This window comes from Solanum verrucosum, unplaced genomic scaffold, assembly GCF_900185275.1.
Source record: "Solanum verrucosum unplaced genomic scaffold, falcon-dt-bn FXZP01000079.1, whole genome shotgun sequence".
Lineage (NCBI taxonomy): Eukaryota > Viridiplantae > Streptophyta > Magnoliopsida > Solanales > Solanaceae > Solanum > Solanum verrucosum.
Window position 1 is genome coordinate 3,049,209 of NW_026020368.1, and position 24,156 is coordinate 3,073,364.

Here is a 24,156-nt window from a genome sequence, read left to right on the forward strand (position 1 = left end):
AATAATAAAAATTACTAATACAAACTTCAACCGGCGTTATTACAAGTCATATGAACTTTTCCTCGTTAAAATACTGAAATATTAAGAATTAGTAAATAAGTAAAACAAAAGGACAATGTTTATATAGTAATAATTATTTTGAAGAAAAAATCCTGAGAGTCTAAATCACATAAGTAGCATTGATAAATAAAGTCATTCATTTGTCTTGAGCATAAAAAACAACTTGTGACAGTTCTCTAAATTTTGGAAAAGATATTCAGAAGCATATATTTATATCACAAGAGAAATTGCTAACAAAAATAAATGAATTTAGACTACATCATTTGGAATGTTACATACTAATGTATCTATTAAGCAAAAAATAATTATTATATCATCAAAATTATTTTTCTCAAGTACTCGAGGTTATGGAATATACCCTCTTAGGATAGAACGACTTACTTCATCAGAATAGTGGTACCTCATATTCCGCTAAATTTCGAACTCACTCAACGACAATAAATCACACAAAAAATTTTAAAATGCAAGAAGAAGAGTAGAATATTAAAAAAATTTGTGGTTGAAAACTGAGAGGAAACCCCTTATTTATAGTCAACAAATGATAGTATAAACAAATGTTTTTTGTGTCTTATCTAAAATGTCATGACCTTTTCGAGAAGTCACAACTCTTTCGAAAAGTAACAACTTATTGAAAAAGTCACAACTTATTGACAAATCACAACCCTTCGAAAAAAGTCACAACTTATCGGAAAAGTCACAACTCATTAAAAAAGTTACAATCTAAATTAGGGATACTATAGTAATTTAACATTTAGGAATTCATGTTTTTAAAGTAATATAGATAGATAGAATATATATATATATATATATATATATATATATATATATATATATATATATATATTATTTTCTTTTGAATTCCTAAACTTGAGATTTAAGAATTTGTGCAGTAATCAAAATTACGGTTCCAAGTACTCCCTCCGTCCCTATTTACTTGTCCATATTTCCTCTTTTAGATGTTCCTATTTACTTGTCCATTTTGACAAATTAAGAAAGGACAAAAATTTTTTTCCTATTATACCCTCATTTAAACTTCTCGAAAATTTAAACTTCCCCTAACATTAATTAGTTATCTTGAATAAATTTATTTTGGAATCATAATTAATAAGGGCAAAATTGTAACCTCACTATGCTAATCATTGTTGCCTTAATATGTGTGTCATTTTTAAAGTGGACAACTAAATAGGGACGGAGGGAGTAGGTATTTGTGTTTTTGTTAGGCACATTTCAGACACCTTGTCTCTGCCATCTCTTCCACTCCTCAAAGTTTTAGTTGTCTGCTCCCAATTCTGTCGCAAAATGCAGAGAATTGGAAAATGAGAGTCCTTTGGAGGCGAAGATTGGTTCCGAAATCAAGTATGGACTTTTGTCAAAGACTCGAATATGTGCTCTTCCGCCAATTATATGGGGGATGAATGTTGATTCCAGAGAGTTACTCACTCGCATGGTCGGAGGTAAAATTTCCGCTTTAACTGCTTCTCTGTCAACTTTTTTTTTTACGTTATCACGGTTGGAAAAGGAAATATGTGTTTATGCTGCTGAAATTTGGGATTTTCCAAAATGAATGTTTCTTTTGCTGCTAATGGTGCTTCAATGGGAAGTAAGAGATTTTGATTGACCTAATAGCTTAATGTTGTTCCTTATCCCTTTAGATAGGGTGAGGGGACAAAATTGAGTTAAATTGTTGCATAAATATTAAACTAGTTAATTATGGATTGCGTTTGATAAAATTGAGAATGATTTGTAAGAGAATGTTTTTATAGATGAAATCAATTTCTAGTGTTTCGTTGCATAGAATTGTTATATTTTTCACTAAAGGTGATTGATTTCCATCACATATGAATGAAATTTTTTTGCCTTTCAAATTGTGGTTTAGTTCAGTTAACAATTGGATGTTGTTCACAATTTTTCACATCAAAAGTATCACCAAATATTCTCCTCATACTCTAAATTCCACCTTGTACAATCTTCATATTCACTTGCTATTTTACCCAACAAAGTATGGGAAATGATCCAAAAATGATTTCTTAAGACAAAATTTAAAGAAGAAATTTCCCAATGCCAAGTACATTAGTTACTTTTTCCCTGATAAATGACTTTGTGAGTTCTACGTCAAGGATCCTGGCTTCTTGCTTTAAGAAATCTCAATGGGTGCAACCTGAGAAATTGACAATTTTAAGAGTCTAACTCATGTTTGGGGAGCTTGAAGAAGAACTGGATATTTTTAAGCTATGTTGCTCGGACTCTTCCAAAATGTCGACGGGTGCGTGTCGGATCCTCCAAAAATAGTGTAACTTTTGAAGGATCCGACACGGGTTCGGCATCATTTTCGGAGAGTCCGAGCAACTTAGTTTTTAAGAATCTCTCCCATTCCAACATAATCATTAGCATGGTTCTATATTGTCTCAAGTTAGGGTGTGATGAGGATTGTTTTACTGTTCTATTGCTTTTTGCTTCTCAGAGATCTCGTTATTTCTTTTTCGACTTGCTTTGAAATGTTTTTCCTTGTGTCGAGGGTCTACCGGAAGCAACCTCTCTGCCTGGGGGGTAAGGTCTGCATACATTCTACCCTTTTTGGAAACAACTTTTGGGATTACACTGGGTATGTTGTTGTTGCAGTATTGTTCTCAGGCATATCTGAGAACTGCAAGAAAGGCATGATCATTAAATAAATTGCTGGAATTTGTTCCTGGGGATTCAATCTTGTCATTTTTTGGGAAAATTTGGATCTTTCCCTGAATCTATAAGTGCTTGCTACTATTCTCGCTAAATGAAATAAGGGACGTTAAACACCTTGTTTTGTTTCCTTTTTCTTACTTATTTAATAATAAACTTATTCTTGTGGGTTGTTTGGCTGATAAATTAGTGAACATCAACACCTTTCTGTGGTCTTTTGCTTTCCATCTGTACCATTAGTTGTTTATTTCCATATGCCTTAACATGATGCAATTGGAACTAGAACATATGCTTATTGGAACACAATGTTGCCTTTTAAATTTCTGAAATCTTCTTGCTCCATCTTTTGTTTGGCAAATCAGGTTATAAGAATGTATACCATGCAATTATTATTAAGGACTAGACTACTTGCACGAGAATGGAATTATGCACAGAGATATTAAGGTAATTCTTTCATTCAGTATGTTAGTTATTGGATATTCTAACTTGCTTTACTCCATTCACGAATCTCCATTTCATACTGAATCCAATGAGATGTGTGTTTTAATTCATCTAGGGAGTAAACATACCAGTTTACATTAAAGGCTGCATCAAACTATCTTTGAATTTGGTGTATGAAAGAAGGTTGTTGAATTGGTACGGGCATTTCAGGCTTCGCTGCCTTATTCATTTTGTTTTTGCTTCTTGAGATATTTATTGACAACTGAATTGTCAAACTGTTTTAGGCTTGCTATTATGACCGTTACAAAGTCAATGAAGGGTACGCCATACTGTGGATGGCTCCTGAAGCTATTCTGCAGACTGGCCATAGCTTGTCAATTGAAGTACAATTATCAACTTATGTTTTCTTATCACCTAAAGCCATGAATGTTCATATCTATTGACAGTCTAGTGTAAATGCCCTTGCTAGTAGTGGTTTTTTGTTTGGGGATGGGGGGTGAGGTTGTACATCATATTACCCTTTATAAGAATGGAGGCCTGCTTTTGTGAGTCAAACCCCTGACCCATATTTCACAATTAGGTGGTCTACATTTCTTTGCTAATCTTCCACCCTCATGTTTCAATGCCTGGAACACATATGTCACTGAGGTTTTATTTAACAGCTTGAACTCCAAATATGATTCCCATAGGCATCACAGTTAATAGTAGAATTGCATCATATTCAGAGGCATTGCACTGCTAGTTATCAACTATTAGGTTCTAAATCTTCATAATTATAAAAGAATGCAGGGCATAAATAACTAGTTTATCAACAAAACTTGTCTGGTCCAAACTCCCAAGTGATAGAAAGTACAACATGTTTGACGTTTCTTGTATTTTTCTGAAGTTTGATTAAACTAGGAAGTACTAGGACAGTTGGGCATAAGCTTACACTTTTCTTCATTGGTAACCATATTTCAAAAGAATTTTAGAACTTTGAAGGAAAATTTTGACTATTCACTTCTTGTTCTTGTTTTTGGTTTTCTTTTCCCATTCAAATGAAAAGGTGCAAGGCCATTTAATAAGTCTGAATAATTCTGAATGATTAAGATTTATGACAAAATGAACTCATATGTTTTTATTAAGATTAAAATGTATGAATCTAAATATCAAGATGTACATTAGGATATAGATATATGATTCCTAATACATATCTAAATACTGACATATGAATACTAAATAATTTAAATTGTTTGTCTTCTCAACATCTGAATGTATAGAAGTTGTCTTTTATTTAAAAATTATCCTCTCAGTCCCAATTTATGTACTCAGTTTGAACTTCGAGACCCAGTTTTGAATTTTGATCGTTGATTCGTACATGCAATCTTTAAGTTTTTATAAATAAAATTTACATTTTTGAGAACTATGTAAAAAGTACTACAAATCACAATAAGTGACAATTCAAAATATTTTCTAGGTGTATGAAAAAAGTTGTGGTCCAAAAATAGCTCATTTGACTTTCGAAATCCAAAAAGTGTCACATGCATTAGGATAGATAGAATAATAAATGTAAAATTCATATAAAAAACTAAATAAATGTAATACTACAAAAATAGTTTTAAAAAATTGTATAATGGTTGGTGGTGCTGATGGATAGCGATAGTGGTTGTGGGTGCCGATTAAGAATGGTGTTGACTGATGGTGGTGGTTGTAGGTAGTAGCTAGAGATGACAGTCGACTTGTAGTAGTGGTTAACGATGGTTGTTAATTGGGGTAGTTGATAATTGTGGTGGATGATAGTGATAGCTTATGCTAGTGGTGAATGATGATGTTGGTTGGTTATATATAGTGACGACTGATGGTCACCCAAGGGTGTGGTCTAGTGATCAATGAAGTGGTTGAGAGTCATGAGGTCTCAGGTTCAAATCCCACCAAAGACAAAAATATTAGGTGACTCTTCACATCTGTTCTAGCCTTGGTGAGACAGAGTTACCTGGTACCTATTGAGAAAATATATAGTGGTGACTGATGGTGGTTATTGTTGTCGATAGTGATTGGTGGCTATTATATGGTAATGATAGTTGATGGTGATGACTATAACTGGTGGCTAGTGGTTATGACAGTTGGCTGTGGTACACATAGTAAAAAAGCTACCACATCATTGGAAAAGTTGACTAAGGAAGCAAACAAAGCTGAACAAACAACTAAGGCTCTTGATTTTGTACCTTCGGATATTGTGGTGCCTTTAAGTAATGAGCAATTAGTTGGTGAAAAAGAAACACATGAGAGTAGCGGTGAACAGTCGGGCAAAGAAGAAAAAAAATGGTGAGAGTGCAACTGAGCAGTTGTGTGAAGAAGAAGATAAAGACAGATGATTGATGATTTGAAGAAAACTTGATCATAGTACAAGTGAGCATTCATCTAAAGGAGAAGAAGAAAGAAATGAGAGCACATCAGCAAAACATTTGGTTGAGGATGCAGCGGCAGCTACATTAGAAAGAACAGAAAATAGATAAAAACAACATGATTAAAAAAAGATGCCCAATTAGCAGCTGTTGCTAGGTCAAATAATGATGTTGGTGGCTATGATAATTTTAAAGGTACTGAATATGAGGCTCTTTCGGTTCCAGTAATGTATCAAGACTATTGACGTGAAAAGTATGGATTTTAAGACCCACTTGAATGTGTCATGCCTTATTATTCATGGGTCACTGTGAGTGTCAACTTTGGAACTCAATTTGTTGAGTTTAAAAATGTTTTGATCAGTGAGGGTATTTTGAAGGATATTATAAAAAACTTGTTTTGGTTGCTTTTTAACCTTGAACAAAGATATGGAGCTACAACTCCCTCTGAAGCTGATGCGTCGCCTTCTTCTTTCCGGAGTCTTTTGTGAAAAGAAATACTCCCTCCGTCCCATTTTATGTGAGGTAGTTTGACTCGGCACGGAGTTTAAGAAAGTAGGGAAGACTTTCAAAACTTGTGGTCCAAAATGAATGATAGAAATTTGTGTGGCTGTAAATTATTTTATTAAGAGTAAAATAGACATTTTATAGTTAAATTATTACTTAATATAGAAATGTGCCATTCTTTTTGGGACTGACTAAAAAGGAAAGTAAGTCGCATAAATTGGAACAGAGGGAGTAGTAGATTTGGTGTGGTTACAGTGACTTGCGTATTTGTTTTGGGATCAATGTATTCGTTATAATGATTGGACTCTTATGTCATTCTCTAACCCCCCCCTCCCTCCTTCAGTTAGCAATTAACAAAGATTGGGAAAAAAAAGATGTGAATTTGGTTGATATAGTGGAGAAGTCTATTGAGCTCATTTAGAATAGAAATGATCCAAAGCTGACAAAAAAGTAAACGATGACAGTGTGTGGTTTGGTTCCTGCATAATATATTATGTGCAAAAGATACAAAAAAAGATAGACACCAACCTGTAAAAGATGGCTATTTTTATTCGATTCATATTCATGGGAATCAAATAATCTTCAATCTTACTATTGAATATCTTTTAAAAGAATTGATTTTAACTATTTTTCTTCTTAGATCTTCATCTAAGTATAGCTACTAAGGTTTCTTTTTCTATATACCAGAAAGATTTTACTAAAGTAAAATTTATATCCATTATTTTTGTTTAGTACTTGGCTCTGATACCATTTTTTGCGGCTGTTTTTAAAACAGGGTTGTGGATAATTTAGCATGAATAGTTCTTATGCAGTGAACACTATATAATTTTTTAAGATTGATAGAGCATTTTTATATTCAAAATACTCTTGTATTCTATACATTTTCATTTCATGTATTGAAAATATTATTGCATCATATGCATGACTAGAATGCAAATATACTTGTTCCATTTCATAAATTGCTTTATCCATATGTAATAAAGCCTTTTTATGCTTCCAAGCTCTTTTTCTTATGCTATGCAAAGATTGTTGAATATTTTTCATTAGGCCAGTAGCATGAATATAAAATTATACTTCGTAGCATGATATGTAAGCATGATTAACATGAGATATTCAATGTTATTTTAATTCCCTATAGGTATTAAGCATTTCTTTCTATGTTTGAGTATTTATATAACATGATAGTGTAATTCTAAAAATTAATAACATGAAATTAAAAGTTTACGTGTATACCTTTCTTCTCTTTCGTCGATGAACAATCCTTATCACTTCCGCAGAAGTTCTCCCTTTAGGCTATGAACAGTTTTTCACCCTAACGACCTCAGTCTTTGGTTACTTTTCTACTGTTCCTCCCTAAGGTTGAAGATCGCAACCTTCACTTAAGACTATTAATGGAGTTATAAGAAGAGAGGTGTACAAACCAACTTTTATTTCATATCATAATTTTTACATCCATTAGTTTGCAAGGGATTCAATGCCGATTTTGATGGAGATCAAATGGCTGTTCATGTACCTTTATCCTTGGAGGCTCAAGTAGAGGCCCGTTTACTTATGTTTTCTCATATGAATCTTTTGTCTCCGGCTATTGGGGATCCCATTTCCGTACCAACGCAAGATATGCTTATTGGACTCTATGTATTAACGAGCGGAAATCATCGAGGTATTTGTGTAAATAGATATAATCCATGTAATCGCAGAAACTATCAAAATCAAAAAAGAAGTGACAATAGTTACTATAAGTATACGAAAGGCAATACACTTACATATATATATATATATACTCACAACATATTTAGAAATACTTTTCCCTGGCGGGAGAAGTTACTACTCACTAAAACTCATACTCTCGAAGGTACCTAACATTTTTCTTAGATGGGTGCTCTCTCAGAAAATGTAGTCTGCCCTCTAAGTATGAAGTTCCTCTCCATTTATAGATGGAAGGAGGGACTTATTACAAAGGGAAATTATTTCAGGGACTTCCCTAAAATATTACATAATTATCTTCGAGTCCTTTTGCTTTTCTGAGTGCCGTAAGGCTGAAGATTCCTTTGTGATAAGATAATGGACGCTCCATTGTCTTCTTTTGAATAATTGGCCGACCTGATGTGACCCTTCTTTTTGATTTTTACAAAAGGAAAGATTCCTTTCTTTTGTAATTATCTCCATGACGTAAGTGCTTACGTCTTTCTTCTTTGTCTTCTCTGCTACATTATGGATGGTCATGATCTAGCATTTTACATGCTAGTTTTCATGTCTCTTCGGTCGCTCCTAAGTGATGAAGCTCTATGTCCAGAATTCTTTCTTTTAGTTCTTTTGACTTTGATTTACCTTAATAGCGATAAATCAAAATTTATGTCAAATAGACTCCCAACATGAGATATTGGAACTCAATTCCTAGATCTCGATTGTAAAAGGGATCCAGAAAATAGTCTAGACCTATGGTCTCAAAATATGCTTCTCTATTTCCTACTAGGAAAAGGAAATTATACAGATGAAGAAAAATATATCATTATGATAAATACATTTATAGGAAAAGTAAATGATTGGTTTCTGGATTAACAGAAGATTCAGAAAAAATAATAAAAAATGATACCATAGAAGGATTAAAAAGATCCTTACAAGAAGGTATTACAAATCTAAAGCAATACGTTGCTAATGAATTCTTTGGTGGACAAGGAAGTCCCCCAGCTAACAGAGAAAAAATAAGAATAATTGCTAAAGAGCAATTAGAAAAATTACAAATTTGTAAAATGAGTTATATTCAAGAATACACTTGTGAATTCGAAGAATATTGTTACAAATCTTTGATAGTGGTAAAGAAATGGTACCATATCTAGAAAAATACTATCAAAAATTACCAGGCTTTTAGGCAAAATACTTCAGAGTATGAAAAAGAAAATAAAATAGGAGACACTTTAGGTCAAAGAATTAGTTTCCTAAAAAATAGACTTGGTCAACTATGTATGTCCCATAACATACAGAAAAACGCTAAAAGAATTAACACACAGATTTATTGTCTGGATACAAATGCAGCCTCCCAATGGGGATGTAATGATAAACCTTGTAAGAAAAGAAAACTTAAAAAGAGTTTAGTAAAAAGAAAGAATTTTTCTAGAAAAGATTCCGTACCTAGGAAAAAATATTACAAAAAGAAAAAAGAATTTACAAAACCTGCAGATAAATGCAAATGTTACAATTGTGGCGAAGAAGGTCATAAAAGTTACGAATGTAACAAAAGAAGAGTAAAAATCTCAAAAATTGATAGAATAGAAATTGATTCGGATCTCGAATCAATAAAATCAATTAATAGTGAAGATTTCTATGATGAAATTTATGAAGAATACTCAACTAGTTCAGAAGACTCTAACTAAATGAGTAAAGAAATTCAAGAAAGAGAAGATTCAGTTCAAATTTTAGAAACTGAAGAAGATCACAGAGGATATGCCTTAAAAGCAACCTTTGATGGAGAAACATTTAGAAAAATCCAAGGATTAAAACTAAATCTTAAAACAGAGGATAATTTATTAAACAGAATGCAGAGAATGTTTGCAAGAGACAAAATTTCCTATCATGAATATCAGGAAATAGAAAAGGTAATAGAAATCACCCAAACAACAGGAAAACATAAACTAGAATATCAATATACGAAGGAAAGCATTACACTTATAAAACCTTCGAAGGAAATAGCTTTAGTGGTAAAAATATGGTAGATTTACCCATACAACTAGATACAATAAGAGTAACAGTCCCTTGTTATATTACAAATCATGCAAGTGATCAAGATTTAATCTTAGGAAATCTTTTCCTAAATAAATTAGAGGATTATAGCATATGAAAAAATGGAATAGAAATGCTATATAAAGGAGAAACCTGTTTCATACCAAAAATATAAAATGCCAAAGGAAACAATTTTTAAAGTATCAGTTTTCATAGAAATAACATTCTATGATACAAAATTAACAACCTGTTGTCAAATAGACAATGGATCCGAAGCAAGCCTAGCAAAATCTTTTTTAATAAAAGATTGGGACATAAATAAAAATAACATCTCAATGATTGGAATCACAGGAGATAAAGAAAAGCTTTCAAAACCAAAGGAAAAGGTAGAAATAATCCTAGGATCAAAGATTGTTTCTATACATAAATTATTTGCTTATGATAAACTGGAAACAGATTTATTATTAAGAAATGATTTTATACAACAGTTTCAGGATTATCATCAAACATTATATATGATAAGCCTAAAAACTCCTTGTGGATATTTTATAAAAGTCCCAAGAAAACAAAATTCATATAATCTTGAAAAAGATAATGGAAATTTTAAAAGAAAATACTTAGAAAATCTAAGAAAAATTACTTGTAAATGCCTTAATCTAGAAAAGATTAAAGAAAATTTGCAAAAATCTTATGGAGAAAATCCATTAGAAAAATGGGAACAAAATCATGAAAGGGCAACTTTAACTCTAAAAGACCCCAGTATAATCATCAGAGTTAGACCCATGCTCTACAATGAAGATGATAAGATTGAATTTAAAATTCAAATTAAAGAATTACTCAACTTAAAATTAATAAGAATGAGTAAAGTCCTCATAGTAGCCCAGCATTTATGGTAAGAAACCATGCTGAAATAAAAAGAGGAAAAGCCCGTATGGTAATAAACTATAAAGAGCTAAATAAAAACTGTTTATTTGATGGATATTTTATCCCAAATAAAAATAATTTGATTAACCTTGCAAAAGGAAAAACGTATTTCTCAAAATTTGACTGTAAGAGCGGATTTTGGCAAATAAAATTAGCAGAAAACTCTATTCAGTTAACTGCTTTCAGCACTCCAAATGGACATTATGAGTGGTTAGTCATGCCTTTTGGGTTAAAAAATCCACCACAAATATTCCAAAGAAAAATGGATAAAATATTCTCAGAAAAGGAATTTTTAATTGTTTATATAGATGACATTTTAATATGTTCTAAAACATATGAAGGACATTTAAGACATCTGAAAGAATTTTCAGAAATTTGTTTAAAAAATGGAATTCTGTTAAGTCAGAAAAAGGCTGACATCAACAAAAATGAAATAGAATTCTTAGAAATGATTATTTCAAAAAATGGAATTGAACTCCAATCACACATTTCAAGGAAAATTATAGAATTTCCTGATAAATTAACAACAAAACAAGAAATTCAAAGATTTCTCGGTTGTTTAAACTACACAGGAGAATTTATTCCGAATTTAGCTAAAAAACGGAATATACTGCAAAAACTGATAAGAAAATCCAATAGACTCGGTTGGACAGAAGAACACACACAGTGTGTAAAAAGTTTAAAAGAAGAATGTGTCAAGTTACCAAAACTAAGATTACTAGAAGAAAATGATAATCTAGTTTTACAAACAGACGCATCTGACTATCATTGGGGAGCATTATTGCAAACCGATTTAAATGAAATTTGCAGGTACACAAGTGGTACTTTTAATGATGCAGAAACAAGATATTCCACAAATGAGAAGGAATTACTAGCCATTGTTAGAGGAATTAGAAAATTTTCAACCTTTGTTTTACCAAAACAATTTGTTATTAGAACTGATAATACGCAGGTGTCAGGACTAATATTTAACAAGCTTCCTTCTGAACCACAGTACAGAAGATTACATCGATGGCAGGTGTTATTATCCTTCTATTCATTTACAATAGAATATATTAAAGAAAGTGACAATTTTCTTGCAAATTTCATTTCCAGAAACGTCCAATATGGACAATCAGACGAAAATCCTGGTAAACAGGATATATGAAAAAATGAAAACAGTGGATGAATCCATAGATGACAAAAGCCAAAAGCTTTTCAAAATCAAAGATGAATTATCAAAATTATCTGAACAATCTCGGATGTTACAATCTGAAATCAATCAACTCAGTACTTCACAGGCTGAAAACATGAGAGAATTTCTACTCTTATGCAAATATTTGGATACTCATCCAATACAGAATTCAAATCTGAAAGGGAATATCAATCCCAACAAAGTGGCAGGAGATATCCCACTAGCACCTAGTGCCAAAAACATCTTGATGGTAAGCACGGATATGCCAACTTCTACATCAAAAGATGGAGAAAAAAGCCGAGCAATAATTCAAGACGCTACTTCGAAAGAAGCAAGCTCATCCTCAGTAAAAGCTGAAAGAATTATATCTGGGAAACCAGAAAGCAAAACTAACCAAGTTCCATCTGGAACAAAAGTATTTTCTTCTTTTCAGGTAGAAAAACAGCATCCTAAAGAAGAAGAATATATTGCATTTACAAGATATGTATACGATCTTCCAGAAGAAAATGGAGAAACAATTGGTGTTTTACGAACAACAAGCTTGTTTCCAAGAATATCAATTTTTCCCAATGGGATGCCAAATTTCACAGCTCAATTATTTGAGTTTGGATATTTAGATCGTGTCTATGCCAAATCAGATCTAAAAGAACTGTCTCAGTTACCAACAAAACTGTTTAACACAGTTAACAATAAACCCCTTCTCCTTGAGCGTAATTTTTAACTGTGTTAAACTAATAGTTGTTCTTAAATACTATAAATATTTCAATAGAGTATAAATTATGAGGGTAAAATAATTTTAAAAAGTCCTCAAAATTAATTATTTTTAAGAAGCATGTAAAAGAAAAATACTACAAATAATTTGAATTCGAAGGAGTAAGTAATTATTTGAGTATGTTTCATGAATGAATCAACTTTTTGGAGACAAATATACATTTATATAAATGTTTGGAAAAAGCCGTTGATGTAGGTCGAAAATAATTGTATAATGACAAATATGGTTTTCATTAATTAGTCGTTTATTTTATGGTTTCACCTTTCAGATGGTTAAGAGATTTCTTGTATTTGGGTTTTGTTTGTTGACATCATTTCCCCCTAAGAATACCTTCTTTATTGGTCCACAAAAGAAATACAAATAAGTGGTGTGTCACGACCTAAACTTATGGCATGTGTTGTCTCCGTTGGCTCGACTGATATTATGAATTTGTTTGTTGGTTATCAAGCCTAAAGAGTACGTATATTATGTGAACTTGTGATGTATATACCGTATAAGGCCTCTTAAAAACTTAGCATTCTCGTTGAGATTTCTACTTGTACTAAGAAGGTCCAACTCTAATACCATACATGTCACTATCCAATTTAGTTTATAGCACGTATACAGCCCAACTAACTCACAAATTTGTCCCTCGAACTTAATTGGTCATCTTCGAACTCAAAAGCATATGTACCCAGGAGCGGCTCAACGTAATTGGGGGCCTAAAACAAAATTTTAATTGAGGCCTATAAGCAACAAGTTGACAAACTTTAAGCAAAAATGAGTTTAAAAAAATAAATAATGTGAATGTTAGAAAAGAAATATAATATATATATACACTTTTTATTATAAATAGTTAATTTTTTTAATAAAAAAATAACACATAATTTGTTCTTGATATAAATTTGAGGCCTTCCAAAATTGGGTGCCTAAGGCACATGCCTTAACTTTTATAAGGCAGAGCCACCCCTGTATGTACCATGTGAACTTTGTATCATGTCTTGTAAAGTCCTTCACATTCTCTCTTCTATTTCAATGTAGGATTCCTCTAAGGTATCATGTTCATCAATTCTTCAAAAGCTTCCTCATCTTAACAAAAAATGGATCCAAACCAGGAGAGCATTAGGAATAAAAGCATTATATTTTATTCTTAAGCGATTCTATAATGAAGACTGTAAAGTCATTGATCAAGACCAAGATTGGGTCTTAATTACCAAAGGTAAATAAAAGTCAAAGGAACTAAAAGAAAGAATTCTGGACATAGAGCTTCATCGCTTAGAAGCAACCGAAGAGGCATGGAAACTAGCATGTAAAATGCTAGATCATGACCATCCATAATGTAGCAGAGAAGACAAAGAAGAAAGACGTAAGCACTTACGTCATGAAGATAATTACAAAAGAAAGGAATCTTTCCTTTTGTAAAAATCAAAAAGAAGGGTCACATCAGGTCGGCCAATTATTCAAAAGAAGACAATGGAGCGTCCATTATCTTATCACAAAGGAATCTTCAGCCTTCGGCACTCAGAAAAGCAAAAGGACTCGAAGATAATTATGTAATATTTTAGGAAAGTCCCTGAAATTATTCGTAAATTGCTTTATCCATATGTAATAAAGCCTTTTTATGCTTCCAAGCTCTTTCTCTTATGCTATGCAAAGATTGTTGAATATTTTTCATTATGCCAGTAGCATGAATATAAAATTATACTTCGTAGCATGATATGTAAACATGATTAACATGAGATATTCAATGTTATTTTAATTCTCTATAGGTACTAAGCATTTCTTTCTATGTTTGAGTATTTATATAACATGATAGTGTAGTACTAAAAATTAATAACATGAAATTAAAAGATTACGTGTATACCATTCTTCTTTTTCGTCGATGAACAGTCCTTATCACTTCCGCAGAAGTTCTCCCTTTAGGCTATGAACAGTTTTTCACCCTAACGACCTCAGTCTTTGGTTACTTTTCTACTGTTCCTCCCTAAGGCTGAAGATCGCAACCTTCACTTAAGACTATTAATGGAGTTATAAGAAGAGAGGTGTACAAACCAACTTTTATTTCATATCATAATTTTTACAATACACTTACATATATATATATATACTCACAACATATTTAGAAATACTTTTCCCTGGCGGGAGAAGTTACTACTCACTAAAATTCATACTCTCGAAGGTACCTAACATTTTTCTTAGATGGGTGCTCTCTCAGAAAATGTAGTCTGCCCTCTAAGTATGAAGTTCCTCTCCTTTTATAGATGGAAGGAGGGACTTATTACAAAAGGAAATTATTTCAGGGACTTCCTTATAATATTACATAATTATCTTCGAGTCCTTTTGCTTTTCTGAGTGCCGAAGGCTGAAGATTCCTTTGTGATAAGATAATGGACGCTCCATTGTCTTCTTTTGAATAATTGGCCGACCTGATGTGACCCTTCTTTTTGATTTTTACAAAAGGAAAGATTCATTTCTTTTGTAATTATCTCCATGACGTAAGTGCTTACGTCTTTCTTCTTTGTCTTCTCTGCTACATTATGGATGGTCATGATCTAGCATTTTACATGCTAGTTTCCATGTCTCTTCGGTTGCTCCTAAGCGATGAAGCTCTATGTCTAGAATTCTTTCTTTTAGTTCCTTTGACTTTGATTTACTTTTGGTAATTAAGACCCAATCTTGATCTTGATCAATGACTTTACAGTCTTCATTATAGAATCGCTTAAGAATAAAATATAATGTTTTTATTCCTAATGCTCTCCTGGTTTGGATCCATTTTTTGTTAAGATAAGGAAGCTTTTTGTCTACTCCTGTAGCCTTAACATTAAAATCTTTAATTTTTTCAACTGTAATATAGTTAAACGTTGGATAATATGCTTGCAGGTCTCTGCATTCCATTGCAATACTGTAGAATCTGCAATAAACCCCTTTTCCTTGAGCGTAATTTTTAACTGTGTTAAACAGTTTTGTTGGTAACTGAGACAGTTCTTTTAGATCTGATTTGGCATAGACACGATCTAAATATCCAAACTCAAATAATTGAGCTGTGAAATTTGGCATCCCATTGGGAAAAATTGATATTCTTGGAAACAAGCTTGTTGTTCGTAAAACACCAATTGTTTCTCCATTTTTTTCTGGAAGATTGTATACATATCTTGTAAATGCAATATATTCTTCTTCTTTAGGATGCTGTTTTCCTACCTGAAAAGAAGAAAATACTTTTGTTCCAGATGGAACTTGGTTAGTTTTGCTTTCTGGTTTCCCAGATATAATTCTTTCAGCTTTTACTGAGGATGAGCTTGCTTCTTTCGAAGTAGCGTCTTGAATTATTGCTCGGCTTTTTTCTCCATCTTTTGATGTAGAAGTTGGCATATCCGTGCTTACCATCGAGATGTTTTTGGCACTAGGTGCTAGTGGGACATCTCCTGCCACTTTGTTGGGATTGATATTCCCTTTCAGATTTGAATTTTGTATTGGATGTGTATCCAAATGTTCGCATAAGAGTAGAAATTCTCTCATGTTTTCAGCCTGTGAAGTACTGAGTTGATTGATTTCAGATTGTAACATCCGAGATTGTTCAGATAATTTTGATAATTCATCTTTGATTTTGAAAAGCTTTTGGCTTTTGTCATCTATGGATTCATCCACTGTTTTCATTTTTTCATATATCCTGTTTACCAGGATTTTCGTCTGATTGTCCATATTGGACGTTTCTGGAAATGAAATCTGCAAGAAAATTGTCACTTCCTTTAATATATTCTATTGTAAATGAATAGAAGGATAATAACACCTGCCATCGATGTAATCTTCTGTACTGTGGTTCAGAAGGAAGCTTGTTAAATATTAGTCCTGACACCTGCGTATTATCAGTTCTAATAACAAATTGTTTTGGTAAAACGAAGGTTGAAAATTTTCTAATTCCTCTAACAATGGCTAGTAATTCCTTCTCATTTGTGGAATATCTTGTTTCTGCATCATTAAAAGTACCACTTGTGTACTTGCAAATTTCATTTAAATCGGTTTGCAATAATGCTCCCCAATGATAGTCAGATGCGTCTGTTTGTAAAACTAGATTATCATTTTCTTCTAGTAATCTTAGTTTTGGTAACTTGACACATTCTTCTTTTAAACTTTTTACACACTGTGTGTGTTCTTCTGTCCAACCGAGTCTATTGGATTTTCTTATCAGTTTTTGCAGTATATTCCATTTTTTAGCTAAATTCGGAATAAATTCTCCTGTGTAGTTTAAACAACCGAGAAATCTTTGAATTTCTTGTTTTGTTGTTAATTTATCAGGAAATTCTATAATTTTCCTTGAAATGTGTGATTGGAGTTCAATTCCATTTTTTGAAATAATCATTCCTAAGAATTCTATTTCATTTTTGTTGATGTCAGCCTTTTTCTGACTTAACATAATTCCATTTTTTAAACAAATTTCTGAAAATTCTTTCAGATGTCTTAAATGTCCTTCATATGTTTTAGAACATATTAAAATGTCATCTATATAAACAATTAAAAATTCCTTTTCTGAGAATATTTTATCCATTTTTCTTTGGAATATTTGTGGTGGATTTTTTAACCCAAAAGGCATGACTAACCACTCATAATGTCCATTTGGAGTGCTGAAAGCAGTTAACTGAATAGAGTTTTCTGCTAATTTTATTTGCCAAAATCCGCTCTTACAGTCAAATTTTGAGAAATACGTTTTTCCTTTTGCAAGGTTAATCAAATTATTTTTATTTGGGATAAAATATCCATCAAATAAACAGTTTTTATTTAGCTCTTTATAGTTTATTACCATACGGGCTTTTCCTCTTTTTATTTCAGCATGGTTTCTTACCATAAATGCTGGGCTACTATGAGGACTTTACTCATTCTTATTAATTTTAAGTTGAGTAATTCTTTAATTTGAATTTTAAATTCAATCTTATCATCTTCATTGTAGAGCATGGGTCTAACTCTGATGATTATACTGGGGTCTTTTAGAGTTAAAGTTGCCCTTTCATGATTTTGTTCCCATTTTTCTAATGGATTTTCTCCATAAGATTTTTGCAAATTTTCTTTGATGATTACCCTTAGAATTCTTTTTGTTCTTCAGCTGACTCCTCACTTGTTCTATGCTCAATGCTTTCCTCTCTAACTTTGATTACCACCTATGTCATCTGTTTTCATCTTCTTCTTCACCTGACCACTCAGTTGCAAATCCACCACTTTTTTTTCTTCACCTGATTGCTCATTACTACTCTCATGTGTTTCTTTTTCACCAATCAACTGTTCATTTCTTAAAGGCATCACAATTTCCCAAGGTACATGACCAAGAGCCTTAGTTCCTTGTTCATCTCTGTTTGCTTTCTTAGCTAGCTTTTCAATGCAAAAGACCTAGGGATCACTATTATTTACATTTGCTCAAGTCCTGTTTTACATTATAATGATGTGATATTTTCTTGCAAAGAACCTTGTTTTAAAGAAAGCCCGGGATTGAGCCAAAATATTTTTTTAAACTACAATTATACACACAGGTCCAAGTTCTGATCATTCAATAGAATATAATAAAAATCATATAATGCACAAACTAAGATATAGCAGTTAAGTACAGGCCAAAACTCAATTATAACAAAAATCAAATAATGTGACCAACAAAAGTATGAAAACATGGAGCACAAAGGACAGTTTTCAGGACCTCGCAAGCATTTACTTTTCCTTTGTATGGATATTTCGAGGTCTTTTTCTTTAGTCATCTCCTATTTTACTTAATAGAAAATCTAAAGATGTGCTTATGCTGTAGAATCAATCCTGACGCGAGAGCTGCCAAAGCTGGTTTGAAAGATGTTTGCAAGTTTAGTAGTGAGAGGTGCTCTAGTGCGTAATCGGAGAACTTTTTGAGGTAAGAGTAACTTTGGAATCAACCAATCTCAAAAAAAAAAGAGGAAATCATGGCAATTTTGATAATGAAAAGTGTCAGTAGATGATGATATTATGTTTTGATGCACCTGTAAATTTTGGTTCATATTTTCTTTCCTGTGATGGTATTACTATATATATAGTTTCCCTTTTTCTCTGTAAAGTATATGTTTGTGTGAATGACTAAGTAAACTAAAGTTGTATCTGCATATTTTCTTGAACGTAGAGTTTTAACCCTATCTGTAAACCTGGTGATGATTGGTCCTGCAGATGTGATGAATGTTTGAGTTGACAAGAAGTTGAGCAAACATTCTTTTATAGTTCCACATGTCAGACAAAAAGGATAGATGCACTCACTGTTTCATGCGACTTATCAGCAGCTGAGGATGATGATTTAACAGAGTCCAAGGTATATCTTTTTTATCAGAGGTTGAATCGATCATCAGAAGAAGAATTAGGCCAAAAATTAGGATACATTCTGGGAAAATCAAACTTCCATCGAAGAGAAGCAAATGAAAGGCTTTCATAAAAATTCTCATAGAATCGAGAATGAAGTTTTCATTCTGTACATGCCAGATCATGAATTAGTAACTGCTTCCAATTTCCAAAAAAAAATACCAATTGTGTCGAACTTTCCGTTTTTGGAATAGTTACGGAATCTCCATGAATAGGATCAAACCTTATTCCATGGTATTTACATGAGGTTCCTCTTTAAGAAAGTCCCCGAGAGGGCTTAGTTGATCCATGATTTATGTTTCATCTTTCGTTTCCTTTTCGTTTGTTTCGAGAAATCTATCGATCAATTCCGATTCTTTCTTTTTCTCTTGATTCTTTTCCGATTGAGATGTATAGATCCTGTTCATGGATTAACAAAAATGTGAAAAAGCTCTATTTTCCTATGCCATTCTATGAGTCTCTTCCTTTTTGCGTATGGCATCGCCACTCCCTTTGGCAGCATCCACTAATTCGGAACTTAATTTGAAAGCCATATTTCGACCCGGACGTTTTCGGGATGCCGCTAATAACCAACGAATGGTAAGTGCTTTTCCTTGTGTGGATCCTATTTCAATGGGAACTTGATAAGTCGATCCACCTACACGTCTTGCTTTTACTGTTATATCGGGAGTTACTCCACGTATTGCTTGATGTAAAATGGATAGTGGATTTGTTTCTGTCTTTTGTTGAATCTTTTTCACGGCTCGATAGATAATTTGATAAGCCAATGATTTTTTTCTGTGTTTCAGAATACGGTTAACCAACATGTTAACTAATTGATTACGATAAATTGGATTGGATTTTGCTGTTTTTTTTTCTGCAGTACCTCGACGTGACATGAGCGTGAAAGGGGTTCAAGAATCAGTAGTTAGAGCATTCCTGGGTGTGAAAAGGTAGTTGTTTCCGTCAATGTATATTATCTATTAATAATTTCACCAGCAACGAAACTCAAATGACTTGGACTTTCAGACCTATGGTTCTTCTATAAGGGAAATGCTGTTGCTTATCTAGTGTTTCACATTGCTGAACTTCTCTTGGCGGTGGACCTGAAGAAGTTAAAAGCACCATTATGTGGAGAATTCTACATTAATTGAATGCCTCAACCAGTAAGTCTACCAACAATAGCTAAACCTTCATCCTAATTACTTTGGTATTGCTTATGTGAATCCTCTACTTACATTGTGTTCTATTCTTTTGCTAAATCACATGAATTCAAGAGATTATAGGTCTATTTAGATAACATTCCAACATGTATCTTAGGTTGTGCGTAATGCAAGTTATTTACCCAGAATACAACTCCATTAGCATCTAACATCAACTTGAAAGATCCCAAGACTCAACATTATGTGCAATGACGTAGATAGCTCAGAGCCACCGACTGAACTTTAATCTGTTTCTTACCATCTAATCTCAGTCTTTACTTTCTTCTATTCTTGCATAATGATTTCATGAAGGGTGCTAGTGTTCATCAGAGTTCTTATTAATTTTAATTAGTTCTCATAATCTTATCTTATCCTGTAATATGGTTGATAATGATTGCAAGGAGTGATTAGAATTGTACTTACAACTGTCATGTATAATCGGTTGTATCTTGTGATCAGTGATTTTCTGTGTTTGGTATAAAAGTGTGATATTTGCTGATTGCACTCATTTCTTTGACCTTTTATTCATGTGCTATCATAAAGTGACTGATTGAATTTAAATTCTTATCCATCCTGTTAGCTCCTTCCCTGAGATTTCATTTGCATTTTGCAGAAGCAACTTCCTTGATGAGAACTGTTTGATGGAGAAAGAAACTCCCTTCTTTCATCAACTGAACAGGATTGACAAACATTATCCTCGTCTTAGCAAGTTATTACTGATGATGACTCTTTTTTAATCGAGATATTCCATCAACCTAACAATTTTGGCAGATGCCATTCTTGCATTTTGCTTTCTTGGATGTCACTCTATTGTTCTCATTTTCCCTGAAAACTTCTCCAACCATATGCTCCCGCACTCACATTGTGACGACATTCACTTTTGACGTATGACGTTTCTAAGGTTCAAGATTTCATATTACAGAGATCATGCGTCAGGCAGTGAACCTCCAGAGGATCCAGTTTTAAATTGATGCAGAAATAGATCAAGGTTTGCATCTCCGGGAGATAAATGTATGTACGCACTTGTGTATTATTTTAGTCTTGTAGCATGAGTATAATGTTCTGATGTTTCTCTCATTTTTCGATATGAGATTAGCCTAAAATGTCATGCATATTTGAAAGTTTACCACCCTAGAAGCCTGCAAGTTCTTATCCGTAACCAACTCTTGTCACCCTCTTATATTTCCCCAAGTGTTACATTACATAAATCCCGTTTAGGGACTCAACCTCTTCATTGAGGTTTGCCTCACTATTACACTGTTGGAGTCCGTTTTTGATAACATATTGTCACATCCCAAGAAGACAGTACATATTATTTGCTTTGGCCCCTATTTGTCTATGCACTTTGTGTTTTATATAATGTATTTACTTTTCTCTGTTGAATTTGTTTAAAGCATCTTTCACACTCCTTATTCAAAAAATGCATCAACTTAAAAATGTGTTAGTCTTCCATTTTTGAGCAGCCATCCGTCCGGGGGGGGGGGGGGGTGGAGTAAAATATCCATATAAAGTTGCACAATAGACAAGTATGAATAAGACAGAGCACGCATTAGGCCTTTTTGAGAAAAAGTATTTTGTTCATATAGAAATAGGGGTATGTAAATTAAGGTTCAAGAAAAAAAAAGAAGGTATGATATACTTTTGAGTTTTCCAGAAAGTATAATTATAGGTTTGAATTGCTTTTAAAAACTTGAAACCAAAGTGAACTCATAAAAGCGAAATCTAACTAAATGTCTTTTAGATCATAATCTAAAGTTGGAGTAACTGGTAAAGTTGTTGTTATGTGATTAGGAGGTCAAGGGTAAAAGCTTTGGAAACAGCCTCTAGCAGAAATGCGAGGGTAAACACTATGTACAACTAGGCCCTCCTGTCCCGAACCTTGTGCATAGCGGGAGCTTTAGTGCACTGGGATGATTTTTTTTTTAAGTCATAATTTCTAAAAGTATTAGATTGAGATGAAATTTTTTTCACATGTTATCTGAGCCAAATTTAAGTAGCTCACTTTCTCTTATGATGTTCTATGTCTTTGGCTTCTTTTTCTTTTAAGAAAAGGGAAAAGGGGTACCCTATAACATCTTATTACGATTGGCTTTCTCAGATATCTTCCTTTATGCAATTAGAAAATAGATGATAAAATTTGTCCACCTCTTTTTAGGGTTGTTGACAAAGTCTTAGGAAGTATGCTATACACATAAGCTTTGTCAAAAACCACCACCAAGAAAAAGAGAGGAAAAAGAAAATATATATATTTAAATCTACTTTTGATGTCCAAAATAAGTGGGAATAGTAGATCTAAACTCATAATTTTAGAAATATGACAAGTTTGATATTAATAACAATAAATTTTGAATCAACCTTTGTTTAAAAAGATGAAGATGAAATTAAAAAAAGTAGTTTGAATCATATATGTAATAGTTTCTAGAGAACTAAAAGGAGCGAAGCAATATTTCATAAAGTTTAACTTTTAAAAGTAGAAAAAGTTGTTGTTCAAAGATCTTCCCCTTTTTTTAATGAAGGAAATATTAGAGGATTATTAATTATCCTCTTTTTTATATTTATTTTAAAGTAATTCAACAATATAGAGATGTGACGATTTCATAATAGACTTGTTTTTTCAGTGGAGCACTTATTTCACATGCTAGTATTTGCTATTCCAAATTTCAGCTTTATTTTAAAGCGATTTTAAATTAACACATTGTTACAAGAAGAGGTTGTTCAGATGATAATTATCCTCCACCTTTAATTTTAAGATTGTGGGTTTGGTTACCAAGAGATGATCTTTCGAAAGAGTAAAAACGAGGCAAGGTCAAAGGAGATATTTTAGTATGAGGTTACAAGAATCTCTAGTCATATTATTACTTTAATTTAGAAATCACTCGTGATAATAAAGGGAGGCAATCACTAATTGTCCATTTAACCAAAAATTCCAGTTACACCCCAAATTTTCCTGTTATTTGTTTGAAATTTTGAACCTATAAATACGTCACAATTCACAACAAAAGTTGTGTTTTACATCCTACTTTTATTCCCTTTTTGAATCCTGTCTTGTTGGATTCTATAACTTGTCTCTGTCAACTTCTATCGTATTCTAAAGAGTGAGTGTCATAAACATATTTTTCCTTTAAACTATTCCAATTATTTTTTAATATCTGAATTATTAGGTTTGTGAGTTTTCTATTTGAATTATCATTAAATGTTTATCAAGACACAACTCAACTATCAATTGTTCACTTTTCCTAGTTGAACAATGATGATATTTCAAATAGGAAAAGTAAACAACGGATAGTTATAGTGTGTTTCTAAAAATATTTTATGATAGTTCAGATATTAATTCACACACATGATAGTTTGATATGAAACTAAAAAACAAATGTTCACACACTTAATTCATTATATGATTTTTATGGTTTATGACTAAGTGTTTGATATCCCCTATTGACCCAACTAATCCGATTTGATTTGCATAAAGCCTTATTTTTTTCAGACAAATTAAATTCACTGATATGTATAAGATTGCAGATTACTTGCAGATCCCCTTTTTTTAAAAAATATTTTTTATTCCTAATACGTGAGAGAGAAAGATATTCAAAGAGACTGATACAATAGTGATGAAGAAGTTTGTCAATGGTTACTCATCCGGAAATTGATTGCAAAGAAAAATCCAGAGGATCCAAATTAATTTTATCGAAAATTATTTTTCATTCCTAATACGTGATAGAGAAAGATATTCGAAGAGTCGGTACAAGAGTGATGAAGAAAGGAAGTTTGTCAATGGTTAATCATCTTGAAATCAATTGCAAGGAGAAATCAAGAGGACCTAAATTAATTTTATCGAATTATTTGATATTGTTTTTAAGTTTAGTGGGTTTATAATTTAATTTGAATGGTGATATTTATTCAAAGGTGACCGAAAATGGAGATGGAACCTCGATTTACTTTTTTCATCCCAATGTTTAAAAATCTTCTTTCGTTATTTTTCTTGCAAATTCA

At 32.4% G+C, this 24,156-nt stretch overlaps 1 long non-coding RNA gene across 1 annotated transcript; it reads left to right on the forward strand.

Annotated features, from left to right (window-relative positions):
• Positions 1-1,460: 1,460 nt before the first annotated feature.
• Positions 1,461-20,910, forward strand: LOC125838266 (uncharacterized). The gene is made up of 3 exons (XR_007443554.1): positions 1,461-1,514; positions 3,099-3,180; positions 20,780-20,910. It is a non-coding gene; the product is annotated as an uncharacterized LOC125838266 (long non-coding RNA).
• Positions 20,911-24,156: the final 3,246 nt, after the last annotated feature.